Here is a 22,124-nt window from a genome sequence, read left to right as displayed (position 1 = left end):
GTGTCTAAGAAATCTTCCAGCGGTGCTGGGAATAAAATACTTTGCTTCTGCATTCAGTTTTGCGACTCAACCACAAGAGCATCCTTCCTAGTCTGTTGATAAGCAGGAAAATGGGTTATCACACTGGTGTTGATATACCTTGGACCATTAGACTTTGTTACAATAATTCTTTTGGTACCTGAAAAGAGTTTGATGATATATCAAAGCCACCTTCTATTGTGGATCCTCACACAGTTAGAAAAGTAAGTCCAAAGTCTCCTACTAAGAGAACTAGAGTTGCTTGTATGGAAGGTCACTGAACAATTACAGTTAATAAATAGTACTGAAGCCCTGAGGGCAAAGCCTGAAAAAAAGAAAAAAGCTACATTTGGAACAGAATCCAGTACATGGGGGGAATCAGACAAGTGGTGAGTGGAATTTTCTCTATAGTTGGCAGAATGTTTATATAGAAAACATTGTTGAAAGTGAGAAAAATCCAGAGTTGTGAAAGGATTTTCCAAGTACTGGTGCCAAGGCAGTAAAAGTTTTGTTTATTTACTGCATAAGTGCTTAATATATAAACGAGACCTCACCTGTTGCTGGTCTAACATGCTCGTGTATTTTTTCAGGATTTTTCATGTTGCAAGCAGGTATTTGTATTATTTGCTGGGTGGCATTTGTTTTCCTCAATCTAATGAATAATGGATCTGAACAAAAAATATTTTTTTCCTTTAGAACATAGACTATCAGCAACCTTAATTCTTCTATATAGCATCCCCACAAGCGGAATAGGCAGTCTGTGAATGTTGAACTATGAGTGATCTTTATGAACTCCTAGCTTGGGTTTTCTGAAATTAAAAGCAAATCACTGGGCTGCATGGGAATTCAGAGGGCCAGCCAGAATAGGTCAAAAACAGCTCTAAAAAAACATTTTGATACAAAAATTGTTGAGGACGGTCTCATCTTTAGCTGGCACATATATCAAAGAAGAAGAAAATCTCGATAAATGACCAAGCCAAGGGGGCAACATATAATGAAAAGATATCAAAATTCAAAGATATATGAAAAGATATCAAAATTCTCTGGCAGTTTTGATTATCTAGATAGCAGATATGTAGGGCTTTACTTTGGTCCAAAATAGGAGACTAGACCAATATGAAACAATTCCTGCCCTAGCTGGAATATAAACTGTATAATCTAACAAGGCTTTTCCATATCTAACTTCTACGATTCATTTCTGCAGTCATATGGATCAGTGTATTAAGAAGTATCAAGGACAATGAAGTATAAATGAACCCAGAGATCAATGTGCATTGGAAGAATGTTTTTTTTTAAGTTTGTTTTTGCTATGATTGAAGATTAGGAGAACCCTGTGAGTCCCTGAAGGCTGAAAGGAAAGAACACATCTCAGTTAGTGCAAAAGCTGCTTTGTGAACTGCTAAACCAGAAACTGAATGCTCCTGACTTCAAGATGGGAAGGGTGCAGGGAAAACTCCTCCAGCAGCTGAGTTCTACACTGTCATTCATCACAGTTTCTCATATTTAATCATTATCTTTGTGGTTGGCACTGTAAAAATCATAGAACAAAACCTCTGCCCCTAAGGAGCTAACAATCTAAATCAGCACAATAATGCATAGAGACAATAAACTTCAGACACATCATTCACCAGATTTACACAGCAGATATACTGAGAACACTGATTGTAAGGTTAATTTGATATTTAATCTAAGAAATAGTGTAACAAAGACCCTAAATCTACTAAAGATGCAATTGCCAAACATGCTTCTACATAGGCGACTTCAGCAGGCAAATGCTAAGAAAGAATTATGAGTGTAACTGCTCTTGGGGGCAGCTAATCAAGGTCAATCATCATCTAGCTTCAGGGTATTCAGGCTAAAAATAATTTTAGTCTTCAAAGAACACTAGAGGCTCCTCAGGACTATGCAAGAACTTAAGGACTTCATGAAGACAAACTCTGTAATAGCTAGCCACTCTCTGTTCTCCAGCAGAGAGCATGACCTCTGAAAAGACCATGAGACTACTCAGTAAGAATAGAAAGGTCCTTTAATATATTATATTCCGTGCTAAACTGTTTCACTAAAAATTTCAGGACAGCTATATGGAAACTATTCCATGCCTTAATATATTCCACAGCTAACATTTTCAAAGTTTTCCTTCTTCAAATCCCTACATAAAGCAAAAACAAGAATATACATTTAGTGTATCTACTTTAATCACAGCACAGGACAATACAATAGCGTTTCCAAGATCTCAGCTCATCAGCTGCTAAAGGACAAATAGGTTAAGACCAATGGGAAAAAGAAAAAAAGTATTTCAATCTTTTCCGCTTAAATTTAGGACATGCCAACCTATGAGGACTCTCCTGCTATTCACACATTGCTTTGTAGTTATAAACCATTCTCTGTAGTGAAGTCACCATGCTGCTATAGAAGTGACCTCAGAGTTTTAAGATATTTGCACAACAGCAGTCCAGTTGGGGATCTTAAGCTATTTATAAGGCAGCAGTGAGACTGAGTTTTAAATAGCTACTTTTAAAAGCTACAGCAAAACCTCCCCTGGTGACTGTTTTTGTGCCCTAGGTCTAGGAGGTCAGATTAGTGTAATTAAATAGTAGATTTTTATAGATAATAACTCAACCCTTTTATCTACTACATGTACTATTCAACCCTTTCCAAAAGAGACTCAGACTTGACAAATGCCTCACAGTGATAGCCAGGAAACTTTAAATCTCACAGGTTGTTCTTTAAGTCAAATTCTGTCTCTCCATTGTTTTCTCCAAACTGAAATTAGGAAATATTGGCCCAAATTTTGCCCTAGTCTAATTCCAGTGACTTCAGTGGGAGTTTTTCCTGCCTGTGCCAGGATTTAATTTGGTCCTAAAACTCTAGAGGCAAATAAAAACAATAACCACTGCAAGTCAACTTTACTATCCAAAATGGAGAGGAAGTTCTCTAAGCTTCTCCAGAGTGCTGCCAAAAGAATTCTTGGGAAACACAATATGATAGCAATGAGACAATAGACTCCATCTCTGAAGAACAAGCTACTCATGTTGTTGTCTATTTATATTTTATTTACTTACTTACAGTGCTGTCAATGTACAAGGAGACTTACAGCTAGGAGAAGAGTCGGTCATTGCCCCAGAGACTGTGCAGTCTAAGCAAGACAAAATATGGACAAAGAGAGCCAGATCCTGGCCTCTGCTCTGACCCCTTTACACAGCTCCACAGCACAGGACACGGCCCTCTTTATCAAAGAGGCTGGAAACCTGCCCTAAGGCATGGGGAAATACACAGCAGGTGAAGATCCAGCATACTGGTCTCTTTCCTACCAGTGCTGGAGGTTTGCCAATGCACAAGAGGACATGGCCAGAGTGTGCTGTTCTCCAGCAATCCCCAACTGGTACAAGGGGGTAAGGGGCACTATAAACTGGCACAACTGTGCTGCTCTAAGGTAAACCATGGAGCTGAAACAGCCTCTTGTGGCCATGGGGATTGAAAGATGTCTAAAGATGCCATGCAGAGCTCTGACACAGCTGAGAATCTGGGCCAAGGAGTGAGAAATATAACAGTCATGTGATTTTGTTAGTTCTTTTGGGCCCTTGACTTTGCTGCCTGTCTTGGAACAGCTTAAAGGAGCTTGAATTTCAGAAGTTGCTGAGTACCATCCTCTGAAAATCAGGGCCCTTTAAGGTGTCTCAAGTTGAACCCCCCAAAACTGAGGCACTCTAAAACCACTAATCAGTTTTGAAAATCTGGATCACTGTACTTCATGTACAGTAACAAATAACACTGGGAAGGAGAGGGATGGGTTTCTCTAATAAGAAAGCAGTAAGGTATAGCTTCCCCCCAGAAATCAACAAAACAACACAACGAAATCCCACTGTATTTATTTCTTACCATTGGAAAGCACACCACAATGATTTAGTCTCTATAGAAGCCTCCCCATCTTTCAAATCCCAGAGAGAACACTGTTTTTATACAATTTTGTGTTTCTGTTGTTGCCTGCAATTGCCAACTATTGTTATATAACACTGACTGTTCAACAGAGGATAAAGAAGTGTCCTGGGACCTTACGGATTTTCAGATCCAAATGCCTCTGCTTTAAAAACTATCACACTGAGAGGCCATCACAATGGGACATAAATATTATTTTGGACACATTTAGTGGGTCCAGGCAGCACTAACACACATTGGCTGAAGACCAGTTGACAGAGCAACTCAAAACTTAGTGTGGCAGGCCAGACGAATGAATGTCCTAACAGAGATGAAGCACACAGCAGCCTGCTAGTAGTCACCACAAGTTAAATCTCACAGTAGCTCCCATAACAAAAGCCTAACAATTTAAGGGCCTGTGTTGATGGACAACAAGGATGTGTTTTTCTATCATGTTAGCTCAATCAAGTTACCTTTCCACAACTGAAAAGTCCCATTAAAATGAACGCTAATACATTTGAAGCCATATTAGCTGGCCCTGTTATAACCTATGCTTCCCTACAGGCTACAACATTGCCAGCTAACATGGCTTAAAGGTGTTATCCTGCCTTTTAATGGGTCTTTTCAGTCCTATTAAACTAGCTTGATCATGAAAAATCACATGAAAAATCCTTTTTGCCTATCTAGTCATACCCTAAAGGTAATGTCCACTAAATGCTAAACCACTATAATTATATAGCTAAAAACCTCCCCCACTTCCCCAATTTGAACACTCTGAGGCCTGGTCTACACTATGAGTTTAATTCGAATTTAGCAACATTAAATCGAATTAACCCTGCACCCGTCCACACAACGAAGCCATTTATTTTGAAATAAAGGGCTCTTAAAATCGATTTCTGTACTCCTCCCCGACGAGCGGGGTAGTGCCGAAATCAATATTGCCATTTCGAATTCGGGTTAGTGTGGCCGAAATTCGATGGTATGGACTGTCCGGGAGCTATCCCACAGTGCACCATTGTGACCGCTCTGGACAGCAATCTGAACTCGGATGCACTGGCCAGGTAAACAGGAAAAGCCCCGCGAATATTTGAATTTTATTTCCTGTTTGCCCAGCACAGGAGAGCACAGGTGACCATAGAGAGCTCATCAGCACAATTAACCATGCAGGCCAATAATCGAAAAAGAGCACCAGCATGGACCGTACGGGAGGTACTGGATCTGATCGCTATATGGGGAGAGGATTCAGTGCTAGCAGAGCTTCGTTCGAAAAGACGAAATGTCAAAACTTTTGAAAAAATCTCCAAGGGCATGATGGAGAGAGGCCACAATAGGGACTCAGAGCAGTGCCGCGTGAAAGTCAAGGAGTTCAGACAAGCCTATCAGAAAACAAAGGAGGCAAACGGTCGCTCCAGGTCAGAGCCACAGACATGCCGCTTCTACGCTGAGCTGCATGCAATTCTAGGGGGGGCCGCCACCACTACCCCACCCCTGACCATGGATTCCGAGGCGGGGGTAATCTCATCAGCCACACCTGAGGATTCTGCAGACGGGGAAGAGGAGGAGGAGGAGGAGAAGGAGGACGAGATTGCGGAGAGCACACAGCACTCCGTTCTCCCCAACAGCCAGGATCTTTTTCTCAGCCTGACTGAAGTACCCTCCCAAGAATCCCAAGCCAGTACCCAAGACCATGACCCCATGGAAGGGACCTCAGGTGAGTTTACCTTTTAAAATATAAAACATGGTTTAAAAGCAAGCGTTTTTTAATGATTAATTTGCCCTGAGGACTTGGGATGCATTCGTGGCCAGTACAGCTACTGGAAAAGTCTGTTAACGTGTCTGGGGATGGAGCAGAAATCCTCCAGGGACAACTCCATGAAGCACTCCTGGAGGTACTCCAAAAGCCTTTGCAGAAGGTTTCTGGGCAGTGCAGCCTTATTCCATCCTCATGGTAGGACACTTGACCGCGCCATGCTAGTAGCAAGTAATCTGGTATCATTGCATGACAAAGCCTGGCAGCATATGGTCCCGGTGTTTGCTGGCATTCAAGCAACATCTGTTCTTTATCTCACTGTGTAATCCTCAGGAGAGTGATATCGCTCATGGTAACCTGGTTGAAATACGGGAATTTAATTAAGGGGACAGAGGTGGCCATTCCTACTGGGCTGTTTGCCTGTGGCTGAAAAGAAATCCTTCCCTGCAGTTAGCCAAGCGCCGGGGGGGTGGGGGGGGCAGGGGGCAATTGGCCCTGAGCTTTTTGCGTTTGGCTAGCAGGGATCTTCCCTTACACCAGCCACGCGGTGGGGGGAGGGGTACAGCGATCATCCCAGATAATTCATGGCGGGGGGGGGGGTTAGTTTGGTTTCTGCACGGATCTTCCCTGATACCAGCCACACAGTGGGGGGAGGGATAAAGCAATCATCCCAGAGAATTGGATGGGGGGGGGTTAGTTTGTTTTCTGCTGCTGAAGGTTAACAGGAAAACCACAGCACTCAACGGGCTTTGCTTGGTATGTGGGAAAGGAGGGCGCAGAAGCCGAAAGACAATGGCTTACTATGGCAGCATGCAAGCCGAATTCTGTTGCCCGGACCTGCGTCTGTGATCTCTAACACCAAAGCCACAGGCACTCAATATTAAGATGCAAAATGCGACCTTGTACTGAAATCACATGTGCTATGTAATGTGAATAGTGTTGTTCACCGTGAAAGAGTATAAGCATTGTTCTGTCAAATGTATCTTTTTAAAAACTTCTCTCCGTTTTTCCATCCCTCCAGCATCTGCAAATTTTTCAAGCCTCCCTCCTCCGTCCCGAAGGCTATCTCAGATAAGGCAGCAGAAAAAGAGGACGCGAAACGAGATGTTCTCGGAAATAATGGAATGCACCCGGAATGAAAGAGCTCATTTGAATGAGTGGAAGGACACGGTATCTAAGTACAGGAAAGATGCCAGTGAACGTGAGGTCATGAGGGACGCTCGAGATGAGAGGTGGCAGGCTGCAACGCTGGGGCTGCTGCGTGATCAAATGGACATGCTCCAGCGTCTGGTGGAGCTTCAGGAACAGCAGCAGGATAACAGAGTGCCGCTGCAGCCGTTGTATAACCTCCCTCCCCCCTCACCATGTTCCATAGCCTCCTCACCCAGACGTGTAAGAACACGGGGGAGGGAGGCTCCGTGCACCCTCCCAGTCCACCCCAGTGGACAGCCCAACCAAAAGGCTGTCATTATATTGAATTTTTTCAGTGGCCTTTTACTTCCCTCCTATCCTCCTCCCAAACCCCACCCGGGCTACCTTGTCGGTTCTCTCCCTATGTTTATAATCAATTAATAAAGAATACATGATTTTTAAATGGTAGTGACTTTATTTCCTTTAAAAGCAAGCTGTGATTTAAGGGGGGAGGGTGGTTTGCTTACAGGGAATGAGTCAATCAAGGGGGCGGGTTTTCAACAAACAGAACTTTCACACCGTAGCCTGGCCAGTCACAAAACTGGTTTTCAAAGCTTCTCTGATGCGCAGCGTTTCCTGGTGTGATCTTCTAATCGCCCTGGTGTCTGGCTGCGCATAATCAGCAGCCAGGCGATTTGCCTCAGCCTCCCACCCCGCCATAAAGGTCTCCCCCTTACTCTCACAGAGATTGTGCAGCACACAGCAAGCAGCAATAACCATGGGGATATTGGTTTGGCTGAGGTCTGACCAAGTCAGTAACGAGCGCCAGCGACCTTTTAAACATCCAAATGCACATTCTACCACCATTCTGCACTTGCTCAGCCTGTAGTTGAACAGCTCCTGGCTCCTGTCCAGGCTGCCTGTGTATGGCTTCATGAGCCATGGCATTAAGGGGTAGGCTGGGTCCCCAAGGATAACTATAGGCATTTCAACATCCCCAATGGTTATTTTCTGGTCTGGAAAGTAAGTCCCTTGCTGCAGCCGTTTAAACAGAGTCCTGAAGACGCAAGCGTCATGAACCCTTCTCAGCCATCCAACGTTGATGTTGGTGAAACGTCCCTTGTGATCCACCAGTGCATGCAGCAGCATTGAAAAGTACCCCTTGCGGTTTATGTACTGGGTACCCTGGTGCTCCGGTGCCAAGATAGGGATATGGGTTCCATCTATCACCCGACCACAGTTAGGGAATCCTATTGGAGCAAAGCCATCCACTATGACCTGCACATTTCCCAGAGTCACTACCTTTCGTAGCAGCAGCTCAGCGATTGCTTTGGATACTTGCATCACAACAGCCCCCACAGTAGATTTGCCCACTCCAAATTGATTCCCGACTGACCAGTAGCTGTCTGGCGTTGCAAGCTTCCACAGGGCTATCACCACTCGCTTCTCAACTGTGAGGCCTGCTCTCATCTTGGTATTCTGGCGCTTCAGGGCAGGGGAAAGCAAGTCACAAAGTTCCATGAAAGTGCCCTTACGCATGCGAAAGTTTAGCAGCCACTGGGAATCGTCCCACACCTGCAACACTATGCGGTCCCACCAGTCTGTGCTTGTTTCCCGGGCCCAGAATCGGCGTTCCACGGCTATAACCTGCCCCATTAACAGCATGATCTCCAAAGCGCCGGGGCCAGCGGTTTGATAGAATTCCACGTCCAGGTCCTCATCATTCTCGCCGCCGCGCTGCCATAGCCTACTCCTCACTGCCTGGTTTTGCAGGTTCTGGTTCAGCATAAACTGCACGATAATGCGCGAGGTGTTTACAATGTTCATGACTGCTGTCTTGAGCTGAGCGGGCTCCATGCTTGCCGTGGCATGGCATCTGCACTGTTCACCCAGGAAAAAGGCGTGAAACGGTTGTCTGCCATTGCTTTCATGGAGAGAGGGGGAGGATGTACCCAGAACCACCCACGGCAATGTTTTTGGCCCCATCAGGCATTGGGATCTCAACCCAGAATTCCAATGGGCGGAGGAGACTGCGGGAACTATGGGATAGCTACTCACAGTGCAACGCTCCGGAAATCGATGATAGCCCTGGTACATGGACGCACACCGCTGAATTAATGTGCTTAGTGTGGCCGCATACATTTGACTTTATACAATCTGTTTCCAAAATTCGAATTCTGTAAATTCGGATTAATCCCGTAGTGTAGACATACCCTTATTCTGGAATAAGAGTAGCTTTTTTCTGCTTAGTTTACACCACTTCCAAAGCTACATAGCTAAACTGGAAGGCACTCTTATACTGGAACCAGAGTGTCCACATGGGAAATTATACTGGTATAGCTATAGCGCTTTAAATACACACCTTACCTTATATGGGTGCAATTTACCGAGGTGCTGATGTTGCCTTATATAATTTTAAAATATTAATTGAAAAAGAACAAGCTTAAGAATGAGTGATTATGGATTTCAATGGGACTACTCAGAGTAAGGAACTACTCATACGAAAAGTGATTAAAAATACTGGGACTGTTCATCTTAGAAAAGAGATAACTGAGGGGGGGATATGATAGAGATCCATAAAATCATGACTGTTGTGGGGAAATTGAATAGGGAAATGTTATTTATCCATTTAGATAACACAAGAACCAAGTGGGCATTCACCCACGAAAGCTTATGCTCCAATACATCTGTTAGTCTTAAAGGTGCCACAGGACTCTCTGTTGCTTTTTACAGATCCAGACTAACACGGCTACCCCTCTGATACAAGAACCAGGGTTCATCCAATGAAATTAACAGACAGCAGGTTTTAAAACAAACAAAAGGAATTACTGTTTCCACACATCACACAGTCAACCTGTGTAACTCATTGCCATGGGATGTTGTGAAGGTAGGGTGACCAGATGACCAGATTTTATAGGGACAGTCCCGATTTTGGGGTCTTTTTCTTATATAGGCTCCTATTACCCCCCACCCCATCCCGATTTTTCACACTTGCTGTCTGGTCACCCTATGTGAAGGGAAAATGTATAACAGGGTTATAAAAAGAATTAGGTAAGTTCATGGAGGATAGGTCCATCAATGGCTATTAGCCAAGATGGTCAGGGATGCAACCTATGCTGTGGATATCCCTAAACCTCCTCTAGCAGAAGCTGAGACTGGGTGACAGGAGATGGATCATTTGATAATTATCGTATTCTGTTTATTCCCTCTGAAGCATTTGGTACTGGCCACTGCCACAGACAGTAGACTGGGTTAGATAGTCCATTGGTCTGATCCAGTATGGCTGTTCTTATCATATTCATTATGAGCAAGGCTCTCGTAATCTGCCCTTCTGCTTTGCTGTAATGGGCCAGAGCCTCAATAGGTGTACATCAGCACAGCTCCATTGTGGGGCCACACTGATTTATATCATCTGAGGGTCCAGCACAACATGTTTCATTAGTGTAGATTGAGAAAATGATCTTATTTGCATGAGCAATGCTTGATCTTGTGAATAAGGGTGGGCAGGAACAACTCCACAGTTTGTTTAGTTTTGCATAATTACCAGATAATAGCAATAAAAAGACAAACTTACGATACAACTATATTCCTTAATTCAGTCAGTAATTCCTTTCCTAGCAAGACTGTAGAGAAACAGTGCAGAATGTGACAGAGTTAATTCAGCCACATATTTAAAAAAAAAAAAAAACTAGAACAATTACATTAATATAGTAAGTCTGCCAAAATTCCAGGTTTGACTCAAACTTCAAAGCCAGGAAATTCAAACTTAAAAATAAAACTATGGGCCAGCTCGTCAGTTGATGTAAATCAACATACCTCTGTGGATTGCAGTGAAGCTATGCTAATTTACACCAGATGAGGATTTGACTCTATACCTTTAGCTCATTCTAGTGTGCTCAAATATTGCAGACCATATGGTATCTAAGAACATCTGCCATAATGAGGCTCTCAACAGAGGAGCATATCAATTGAAAAAACCTCAGTTCCAAAGGAAGACTCAAGGATTGAGTTTCAGCTTTGAATCTAAGTTGTCTGTCTTAAGACAGATGATAAGAATCTATGGACTAGAACCCAGGTTTGCAGAGCCTGGGATGGCTGACGTTCCTACAATGTCACTGTGAGGTGATACAGAATCACACCCAGGGAGCACTTTGGAGAGCAAGTGCCACAGGACGTACCACCCAAGGGACGCAGAGTGACAGTACCTGCAGCCCTCTGATTGGGCCAGTACCCTGGAGGGTGCCCCAGAAAGTTGTCTGGGAAATCACACAGACTTTGGACCTGCTGTGACTCCAGACTTCACCTTGTCTCCTGATCTCCGGTCTCCAACCCCAACCTGGCTCTGTCCCTGATTCCTGCCTCCTGATTCCAGCCTGGTACTGCCTCTGATCTTGGTCTTCAACCCCAGCTTGACTCTGATCCCGACTCTGATCCTGACTCTTGCTTATTGAACCTGGCTCTCGAAATTCCTCCGACTCCTGCTCACCAACTAGCATCCCTGATGTGTGGACTCCAGCCTAGCTGTGACTGCTAGGCCAGACCATCTACACCCTGGTCCCTTACACAGACTGTTAATATTTTGACGGAATTATTGTTTGTGGATTTTCCTTCCCTTTTAAAATAAATTTTAAAAGATAAAACAAAATCTCATTAAAGAATCTAGAGGATGGACCATGTATTAATCTGAAAGACCATAAGAACTTTTATTTTATTCTTTAAATAGGAATTTATATATTTTAAGACATGCATTTTAGGGACCTTATAATATTTTACATTTATACATCATGGACCAGATTTTCAAAAGATCTTGGCACCTTCATGAAGAGACTGGATATAAAAACTGCTCTGGTGCTCTTCTCATCTTGAGCTGAGAATGGGAGAAATCTGCTATATCCCTTTAAAGAGTGCAGCATGCTTCCCATTTGCATCCAGCCAGCTCCAGTCTTCCCCATCCACTTGCTCCTGATAGATGAGCAATGGGAGCATTGCCCCTAGACTGCACCCCCCACCACTCCCACAGCTATGTTCTGAGCCATGACAAGTCGCTCTATAGGCAGACTGAGGGCTTTGATTCCCCACTGCTCTCTTGTTCAGCCAAGTTAGACCTAGCTACAAGCTCACTCTAAGTACTTCCTTTTTTTATGAGGCTGAAAACATTATGACCAAAACTAGGCGGATGCAGTTGAAATACACATCCTTAAAAAAGCAGCACAATAACAAAGGCTAAACATCAATCTTCTAAACTGTACTCATGCAGAAGGGAATCAAGTCTGTGTGTCATGTTAAAATAAGCAGAGAAGGAAACATTTTAGTTAATGAATGTGAATGTACAAATTCACAATGGGGCTTAAAAGAAAAAAAATACAATTTACCATTCTTGATAAAGACCCTAAGGAAATAAAACAAACAACATTTAACAGGGCTCGACTGTCATTTGTCACTAAAATAATGAATACTAAAACAGTAATTAAATGCTCTGAAGATTACTATGGTAGTTGATAATGACTATATCATGAACCACCTAGTAAATTTCTAAGTATCATGATTAATTAGTTCCAGATATGTTATTTTAGATTGAAATAACTATGATATAGCCTGTAATTTTTGTATTATTTTATTTTACAGTCAATGTACAGTGTGATCTAATGGACAGAGCACTGGCCCAGGAGTCAGAAAACCTGGGTTGTTACAAGCTCTGCCACTGGTGTATGATCTTCACTTCTTCTCTCTCTGCCTCTGTTTCCCCTCCCACCCTTGGCCTTGCCTAGCTCAGGTATAAGCTCTTTTGGACAACAACTATCATGGAATCATAGAATATCAGGGTTGGAAGGGACCTCAGGAGGTCATCTAGTCCAACTCCCTGCTCAGAGGAGGACCAATCCCCAACTAAATCATCCCAGCCAGGGATTTGTCAAGCCTGACCTTAAAAACCTCTAAGGAAGGTGATTCCATCACCTCCCTAGGTAACCCATTCCAGTGCTTCACCACCCTCCTAGTGAAAAAGTTTTTCCTAATATCCAACCTAAACCTCCCCCACTGCAACTTGAGACCATTACTCCTTGTTCTGTCAGCTGGTACCACTGGTTAGCACAGTGCCTAGCACAATGAGCCCTGATTTTGATTGAGGCTTGTAGCTGCTATTGTAATACAAATAATAATAAAAAGATAAAAATGGGGGTGGGGAACTAGACAAAATTCTCTCTTGGTGTCCTTCCATTGACTTCAATGGAGTGATGCCAGCAGAAAATTTGGCCCACTATATCTAATATTTACAATGAGCTGCAAGCATGTGATTAATGCAAGAATATATCAATGCTACAGTGCTATTAGAAGAGTACACAAGATGATCATTTCAGTAACCCATAGTAAATTATATGCAAGAGCTACTCTGTAATATCACTGTGACCTTTAGCAACATGATTTTGCCACTTAATTATTTATGCCATGTAAATGTTTTGCTCTATACAGGAATGAAAAGCCTGCTCGCATGTTCAGCCCAATGTAGCTCAACAGCTTCTCCATCCAAATCCCTCTTTGATAAAATATGTTCAGACTAATCCCACAAGTGCTTTTTATTTTGTTTAGACCTGTGGAAAAAAATCCCTTGCACTAACATCACTTGCACAATTTTTTTTATATATATAAAATTGGTTTTCTGAAAGAGTGAAGAACATATTTCCCCCCCCCCCATTTTTAATTATTTTTTTCTTCTGGCCAATGTCCTTTTTGCTTAGTGAAACTCTGAGTCATCTACCAGATTAGGAAGAAAGTGAAGAAGTTTAAAGTTGGTTTTCTATATCAGTTCACTCTTAATCTAAACATAATCAGCAATGCTCACTGGAACAGCAAAAGGAAACAAAAGAAGAAAATAGACTTAGCAAAGACAACAGTATTTTAAAGGAATCTTAAAAAGCCATCACAAATGGATGAAAAAAATACACAACAAAAAAGGATGTATGTTGTTTTTAAATATTGTACTAGGAGTGACATTCATCTCAGTGCAAAAAGCCTACACAACACCCTATTAATCAATTAACTGTACTGTAGGAATGACATTCATCATTGTGCAGAAGGCCAGCTCAAGGCCTATGTGCTATCTAAATCCTATACTGAGGTTTTAAATAGGATGAAAGTGATGCAGAGGCCTTGTGCTGGCCTTTGCACAGGGTGAATTTCACCCTTAGGGCACAGTCTGGATAATAGGAAAGGCCTTCTTTAAAACATCATGCTTCCAGTGATTTCAACTACTCTCTTCCTTATTATCACAACAACCAACCAGATTTTTTTAATTAAAAGTAAAAAACAGAAAACGTCTGTTGTGGGTGTCTGTGTTTGTGTATGTGTGTGTTTTTTAATAAGAAAATAACAGTGTGAGCTGTTGCAACAGTGACAAGGGAAGAGCAATGAAGAGGAGAGGGAAAGAAATTCTACAGGTTAAAAAGAAAAAATCTGGAAAAAATAAACTAAATGTGTCAGTGCAGATGGCAGTACTTAATATGATTGAATGGGAATTATTATTTATTATTTGTATTATTGTAGCACCTAGAAGCTCTAGTAATGGACCAGGATCCCATGATGCTAGATGTTGTACAAACAGAACAAAAAGGCAGTCCCGCACCAAAGAGCTTACAATCTAAACAGACAAGAGGTAGGGGAAGGAATATAAACACACAAGCAGAGTGAATAATGGGATGGCAGCCTAGGAACAAAAAGGCAGGATAATTAAAATATTTATACAAATATTTGAGCTATTACAATCCTCATCCTTTGCAGAGTGGAAGTTGATGTTTCTCATCATCTTCCTTTGTATCAGAAGAACATATACTAAAGTCAATCGACTTTAATGGGGCCAGGATTTCAAGGGCAATCTAGGACGATGTATCATTTTCTCCCAGCTTGTAATAACAAATACAGTAATCTAATGAAAACAGTTCCCCACTGTTTCAGCAGAAAGAAGAGATGTTGTGGTAAGTAATAATCCCTCTTCGCATGACCCTGTACCAAATTACAACTGAAAACAAACACCACATTTAATACATCTTTTCTTTGAAGTAGCTGTCAGTTGTGTTTGGCAGTTTGACAGGTGCAGAGGAAATCACATTATGTACTTCCTATAAGTAAATTCACATCCACAATATGGTAGGAAACTGGATAAAGCAATACACCTGCTGACATTGCAGATGATCTGCAGGAGACTCTAAAATATTGCCTGTGCCTGCAGCATTGAAAGATCAGGATAAGTTTATAACAGTTGGAAAGTGTTCCTCTTGAGCTCTTTTGTAATCAAATCAAAAATAAATCTGGATTTGCTGTTTTAGGGTCTTTTCCTACATTCTTGGCCCCCAAATCAGGAAAGCACATAAGCATATGCTTAATTCTATCCCTATTCAAGACAGCACTTAAAGTATGTGCTAAAGTGCAGTCCTGAAAAGAGATTCTTGCCTGAATCAGAGCACCATTTCGGCAAAAGCCCCACTGACATCAATTTTGCCTATTTTAGGACTGTAGGTTTGGGCCTTTGCAAAATTCTTGCAGTAGCTGAAATAATTCTAGCTACATATCTGTCACCAGAAGTCTAATGTCTTAGCAAGTCAATACCATTTGGCCCCAGTACTTTGAGCTGAAAAATCTAGGCTGTCATTAAAATAAATGTCTCTAGCACATATATAGTTTCAAAAATAAGCTTCAGGCTGTGAAGTAAGTGTAAACCAATGAAGGTCTGTCTGCCTGAGTCTTCAGACAGCAGAAAACAATAACTATAAGAAACATGAATTCCCCTTATTTGTCTCAATGAGCTGTTAACTCTGAAGCCAAACGATCAGTTAAGAGTCAACTATCAATTATTTCACTGGGATCACAGAACACAAGAATGGAGAGGGATGATTATATTATGAAGAATTGATTACTATACATGGTGTCTCATTTTGGGGTACCATTTTGACAACTCAAATGAGTACGGCTAGGAAAGTACCATTATATTTCCTAGTTCAACCCAGCCTGTCATTAATAAAGTCATATTGTGTTAAAAATAATGAAAATATATATGGTAGATGCTAGCATAGACTAGACAAGGACTTGCAAGTCAATAAGGAGAAAAGCAAGGTATAAGACAGGCTTGAGAAAAGTTTGCCTATTTCCAATTCTGGTGAATTAGTTAATTCTATTTCAATGTAGAAATATGTACATCTCCCAACATAGTTAAAAACATTCAACTAGGATAGCTTGTATAAATAAACAATTGTAATTTTGGTTTGCCCTGTGTGATCTCAATGCCATTAAGAGGACAGAAATGTATTTTTTCCTATTTAATTTGTGTGAGAGATTGAGTGATCATATCTGTCAATGTATATTTGGGTTGGACTTTTTTTTTGCAGACAGATAGCTGTTGCAGAACAATATCAGAAATATGCTGGCTCCTGACAGCAACAACCTCAGCAACCTATTGATTTTATAGCATGCGGTAAAAATTTCAGGATAGAGCCACTTCAGTAGAGAGAGTGACACACAGAGAGAGTCTAATTAACTAGCAGACATTTTTACTGTAAACCTATTAATTTTTTAGTATGCTCAAACCTACTGAAAGGTTTTAGCAATATTGTCAGACCTTGTTCCCTGAATATAGAGAGAACTAAAGGCTGGAAAAATGTATCCTGGTTATCCATACTAAGGATTTCACTTATGATTATAGGTATAGTGCAGTTCACTGTAGTTTCATTAAACACAAGTCAAATTTAAAAAAGTAATAAACATTAGAATTGCGAAACAATATAGTAAGGTCTCAACCTTGCAAAGACTTAAACAGGTGCATAAATCTATGCACTGGGTTGTGATTAGTCCCACTGAAGTCAGTGGCACTGCTTTCAGTGTGTGAAATTCAATGCATACATAAATCTTTGCAAGACTGGAACCTAAGTCTATATTTTTATCTGTCTCTATCTATGCCCCAAAATAATGTGGGAGAGGAAGTAATATTTAATTCTAAGTGGAGGGTAGATAACTTCCCCCCTCCATACTTCATGTATGTAAAAAAAAAATCTAATAAAATGAATGGGTTATACTTTATCACGTGTTTAATAATGCACTTTTTGAAACATATTTATTTAGGCCCTGGTTCAGCACCTTCTTGGCTTCAAACTTGTGCTTAAGTCACCTTTACTTCAACAGGACTTAAGCAATTGCTTAAAGTTAAGCATGGGTTGAAATGGTATAGAGGCAGGGTACTGTCCTCTAGATCTAGGACATCAGGTGAGCTGTTCTGTTCCTGGGGCAATGCATCAATGGGCTGCCCACATGTGGGGAGCATGCAAAAGCCACTTTGGACCCTTAGCAAATTCATTGCTGTTTGTGGGAGAAACAATGCACATCTTCCTATCCCCATCTGTGGCTCTGACTCTTTGTGGGTCTGGAGCACAGGAAGTCATTGCTGTGGAGGAAGTTGACTCTTTTACTCTCCTTCACGTGGAGATCCATTTGTGGTTAGTTCCCATCAGACATAGATCCTAGTGAAATTTTCCTCCCAAAGAGCCATATAGCGCCAGTGGTTTTTAAGCAGTGGGGTACTCTCAAAAAGATGGCATGAAATATTCCAGTGATAATATTTATAGAGTGACTCAGTTAAGATATCTGGAACTTTACGTATACAATGGAAAATATAACATAACACCACACCACACCACACCACAAATCATAATACTAAAAATCCAACTCAGAAATTATATCCAGAGTTGCCTTCTTTTATCTCTCTAGGGATCTGATAATCAACTGCATAGCTCTGCAGCTACCCTGATTTACAGGACCTGAGGTTTTTGCCCCTAAAACCATGCAAATCTGGGAACAAGGCACACAAGAACAGAACTCCATATATTCCTGAGAATATTGGCATCTTTAGTAGTAATAGAGTTACCTTTCTAATGCTGTGTTTCATTAGCAAATCTATGAGAGAGGGAAAATCAATCTGACTTCCCCTATAAAAATGTAGGAGATAGATGTAATATATAAATCTTTGTTTGTTTAGCTGTTATAGGACTGATGCATAAGTACCCCAAACTAATTTTACTGGCACATAGCACATGTAATTTGCAAGTATTATGTTACCTGTATAAACCATACATATGGTCCAGACTGTTACAATGTAATCAGTCTGTGGGAACTATAATGTATAGTCCTGGAATAATGACAATGCACATAAATTATGCAAGGTGTTTCTAATCCCCTCAATATTTCAAGAAAGGAGACAGCCATTAGGTAACAAGAAATGTCTCCTACACCTTTCTGACAGATGAGACATGAACATTATTACTACTTTCTATTCCTCCAGGGCAGGTCACCTTTTCAGTTCACCACAGTAATGTGCCTCTAATTCCCAAGGCTTCATCACTTTTTCAGATTTAAGCATTTCATTGTGGTTGAAAAGCTACTATTGTCTACTTGCTTGATATGAAGTTAATTACTTTTCATTCTAGCTCTGCCAAAGGAATAAGGATTTGACTTAGACAAAGTTTACAATCAGAGCACATGGTGACCAACAATTTTATTAAAAGTAGTGTATTAAATACCTATTATATACTTTTTTCTTAAAGGTTTTATTATTAAGGGTTGCCATCACTTTATGAAGCATGTAAAAAATGATTGGATCTCTCACAATGGAGGAAAGATAGACTTGCAATTAAGGCACTGGACTAGGACTCCATACAGCTGGGTTAAGTTTCTGGCTCAGCCAAAGAATCCATGTGTGACCCTAAGCAAGTCACTTAGGCCCAGATTTTTAAGGGTATTTAGGCTTTGATGTGCTCTGCATTGCAAAACCTAACTGATTTAGGAACCCAAATATTTTCAAAAGATTTAGGCACTTAAGAGCCCAAATCCCATTGACAGGCAATGTGATTTAGGCTCCTAAATATGTAAATCCCTTTTAAAAATGAGATTTAGGTTCCTAAACAGTTAGGCCTTGGAGTGCTGAGTACAGCAACAAATTTGGGCCTTAAGCCCAGATCCTCAAAGGTAGGTTAGCCTCCCAACTTCCACTGATTTCACTAGAAGTTAGGACCCTAAATACCCTTTAGGATCTGGGCTTTAATCTCTCTATGCCTCAGGTCCCCCATCTATAGAATAGAGACAACAATCCCACCTTGTCTATTTAGATTGTAAATTCTTTGGATCTGGGACCATCCTTTAATATGTATAAGTTTACAGCTAGCACTACAGGACCCTGGGATTTGGGGTTTTGGCTGCTATAATAATAAAAATAACTATCTTTAACTAATTGCTATCTCTAGGACTTAGAAGATATATGAACCATTTTCTGCAACTTGTTTTCATTAACAAAGAAAACATGACAGAGTCTCTGACTGAATGGGTTTAAACTAACCTGTTTTATGTATTAAACCAGAGATTTTGCAATTCTAACACGTGACTTGGCAATAGACACAATGAAAGTTATACCAAAAAGATATTCAATCCTTCCATGAAATAACTGGCAAGTATATGGAAGGTATGTGCAGGGGGTTGTGTATTTTAGAAAGAGAGTGCTGAGTACAGGAATCTTTAAATACCTTTACAAATTTGGGTCTTAAGCCCAGATCCTCAGACTGCAGCTAAGAGGCTATAAAAGCAATAAAAAGGAATTCATGCATTTTCCTAACAAACAAACAAACAAACAAAAAACCCATCCACCCACTTACACTCTGAATGTGGGGGAGGATGAGGTAGAAGGGAAAAGAGATATTGTGCATACTACTCCCAGCTTACACTGCTTTCTTACCCAGCACATCTCAGCAATCCAGTACCCTAACTGAGTCAACATCAGAGTCATGACCTTGGAAGTAACAGATGAACTTCCAAAGCTTTGCACTACCGGCTTGGTTTGGGACACAGTGGAGAGAAAAAAACGTAATCCAGTTATATCTAATAGAATAATACTGTCTTTCTTTAGCTTAATTAATTAATTAATATTATTATTAGTTGATTACCTTTGGGAAATTTAAAAAAAAAAGATAGATTGCAAATTACATGGACAAAAAAGTTCAAACTCCAGCCAGTTTTTGTGAACCCAAAACTATTTTGGGAAGCTTGCCCCATTCCTAGTTCTTACAATATTTTTTAAATCACTATTTCATTTGGAAACCAACCCACTTAAAGAGCTGACTGTAACGTGCAAGATGCAAATTGTGGAATGATGTATATAAATCTTAATCCTGTGGTTTAGATTCTGAGATACCCTGCTGAAAGTTCAACCTGATTCTGGCTTTTAATTCTGTATATAAAAGAAGAAGAATAAAGAATCTTTTAAATAGCACTGTGGATTGTGCATTTTCCTGCCACAGTGGTAATGTGGAAAGTTGGTGCTATAACATGTGCATCCTATATGCAAAAGGGAAGATAAAATTCACTCAGTTATATCCCTCTTTGAAGTGATTGTGACTGAGTGTATTTTATTCAATATTATTGGCAGAATATTGTACTTTTGCAATGTTATAGAAATCCAATGACTCAATTAATTATATCACATAACTCTACTTTGACAAGCAGGAAAAAAAAGTGTTCAAGAGAATTCTCACTTAACATTTGGTTTTCCAACCTGGCCAATGTTATGCCAAGGTAGTGGTCCCAGAGACCAATCAGCACTAGCCAACATGATGCTTACCACTGTTGATGAATATAAAGGGTTGAACTGGGGCCTAAAGCATCCCATCCTGAGTATCTGTACAGGAGAGAAAAGAAGCATAAGACTAAATTTAAGGAATTTCATATTTGTGCTATAATTTCTTCTCAATTATAACACACAAAACCAAAACCTCCTCTGCTATACACCTTGTGTAGTCAACTACGCCTGTGCAAAGTAGCTGTACAATGCTACTTTTCTGGTATGTTACAGGTACTTTGGCATTTCACATTCACTTTGCACGGGTGTAAATGACTACAAGAGGTGCATGGCAGTAGGGACTTAGACCTCATATATTTACAGAAAAGTTTAGAAGATTAGACTTTGGTGGAAGTTAAATCATTGCAGAGCAAACTTATATGCAACTGTGAGGAGATCTTTTCATATATAGTATGTCCAGTTCACAGAAACATTACAAATCAAAAAGCAATTACTTTCTTGTGCTGAAAAAGCAAGCAGTATATGAGAAACTGAAAGGTTAATGAGAAAGGTGACTTTAGCCACGTTTTCTAAAATAGCTGGCCCATAAACTAAACACAACTGCCTTTAAAAACTCCATATTCCAAAATTTCTACAGTAAATGTTCTTCTACTGGAATGTTCAGTTCATGGAACTAGACTATAAATAGGGATATAATATCTTTAATAGGTTGCAGAAACCATACTCTGTTCAAATATCCTGACTTTGCTTGAGGCTATAATGACAACAGTGAAATAATTTAGATACCACTGGGACCAATTTGCCAGTGCAGTGCACAGGGTCCAGCTTTTTCCTGTTGTAATTAGTGAATGGTGTATGCTGGCTATTAGCTCTGGTTACTATAGTAATTCCAGATGCCAACATATGTCTGCTGACTAGTGAGGTGCATATATATTTATATCTCACGTACCTTCTGAAAATTGTTCTTGTTAGTCCCTTGCAATTTATTTCATGTTTCCAACAACAATCTCAAACTGACAGTCAGTGACACATGCTTTTGACATTATTGGAAAAGCAGACAAAGAATGATTTGTGTCATTTTTTCCCCTGTACGTAAGTAATCTATAGAAAGATTCAGAAAACCTGATTTGGATGGGATGGGTGTGGGAGAGTACAGTATGCAATTCTGTCAGTTTATCAAATAAAAGACTTTTGTTCAGTTAAAATATTTCTAAGTTATCCTAAAATGAGCAATTGATTTTGCATATTGTAAATTCCATACATATAAACTACGAAGCACATATTTGTGCTGTCATACACACACAAATGGCTTAAGCAATCATTTCTTCTTGCATTGCTGGTGATAACACCTCTGCCATTTCACACAATCATTTGAACCCTATTTTGCTCGCATTGTAGTCAGTGGCAAAAATTTAATTGTTTTCAATGGGAGCACTATTGAGCCCATCCAGATAAAACTTATTTCCTCACTCTTAATGGATATATTCCAATAGTCTTAAACAATGTTCTGTTCACAAATATTACAGCTTTGCTTTTAGCAATTATGAGCCGTATGATCTGTGCTACACTCACCAGTTACAGGAGATCACTGTCACAAGGTGAGATAAACAACTAGATGCAGTGTTCTGAAATGGGGAAAGGAAACTACTGGCAGGATGCCCTACCAATATTTGGATCAGACATTCCACTATGAAGATATACCACTTTTGC

The sequence above is a fragment of the Terrapene carolina genome, unplaced genomic scaffold (genome assembly GCF_002925995.2).
Source record: "Terrapene carolina triunguis isolate 2854851 unplaced genomic scaffold, T_m_triunguis-2.0 Scaffold96, whole genome shotgun sequence".
Classification (NCBI taxonomy): domain Eukaryota; kingdom Metazoa; phylum Chordata; order Testudines; family Emydidae; genus Terrapene; species Terrapene triunguis.
Note: the sequence above shows the minus strand (reverse complement) of the source record.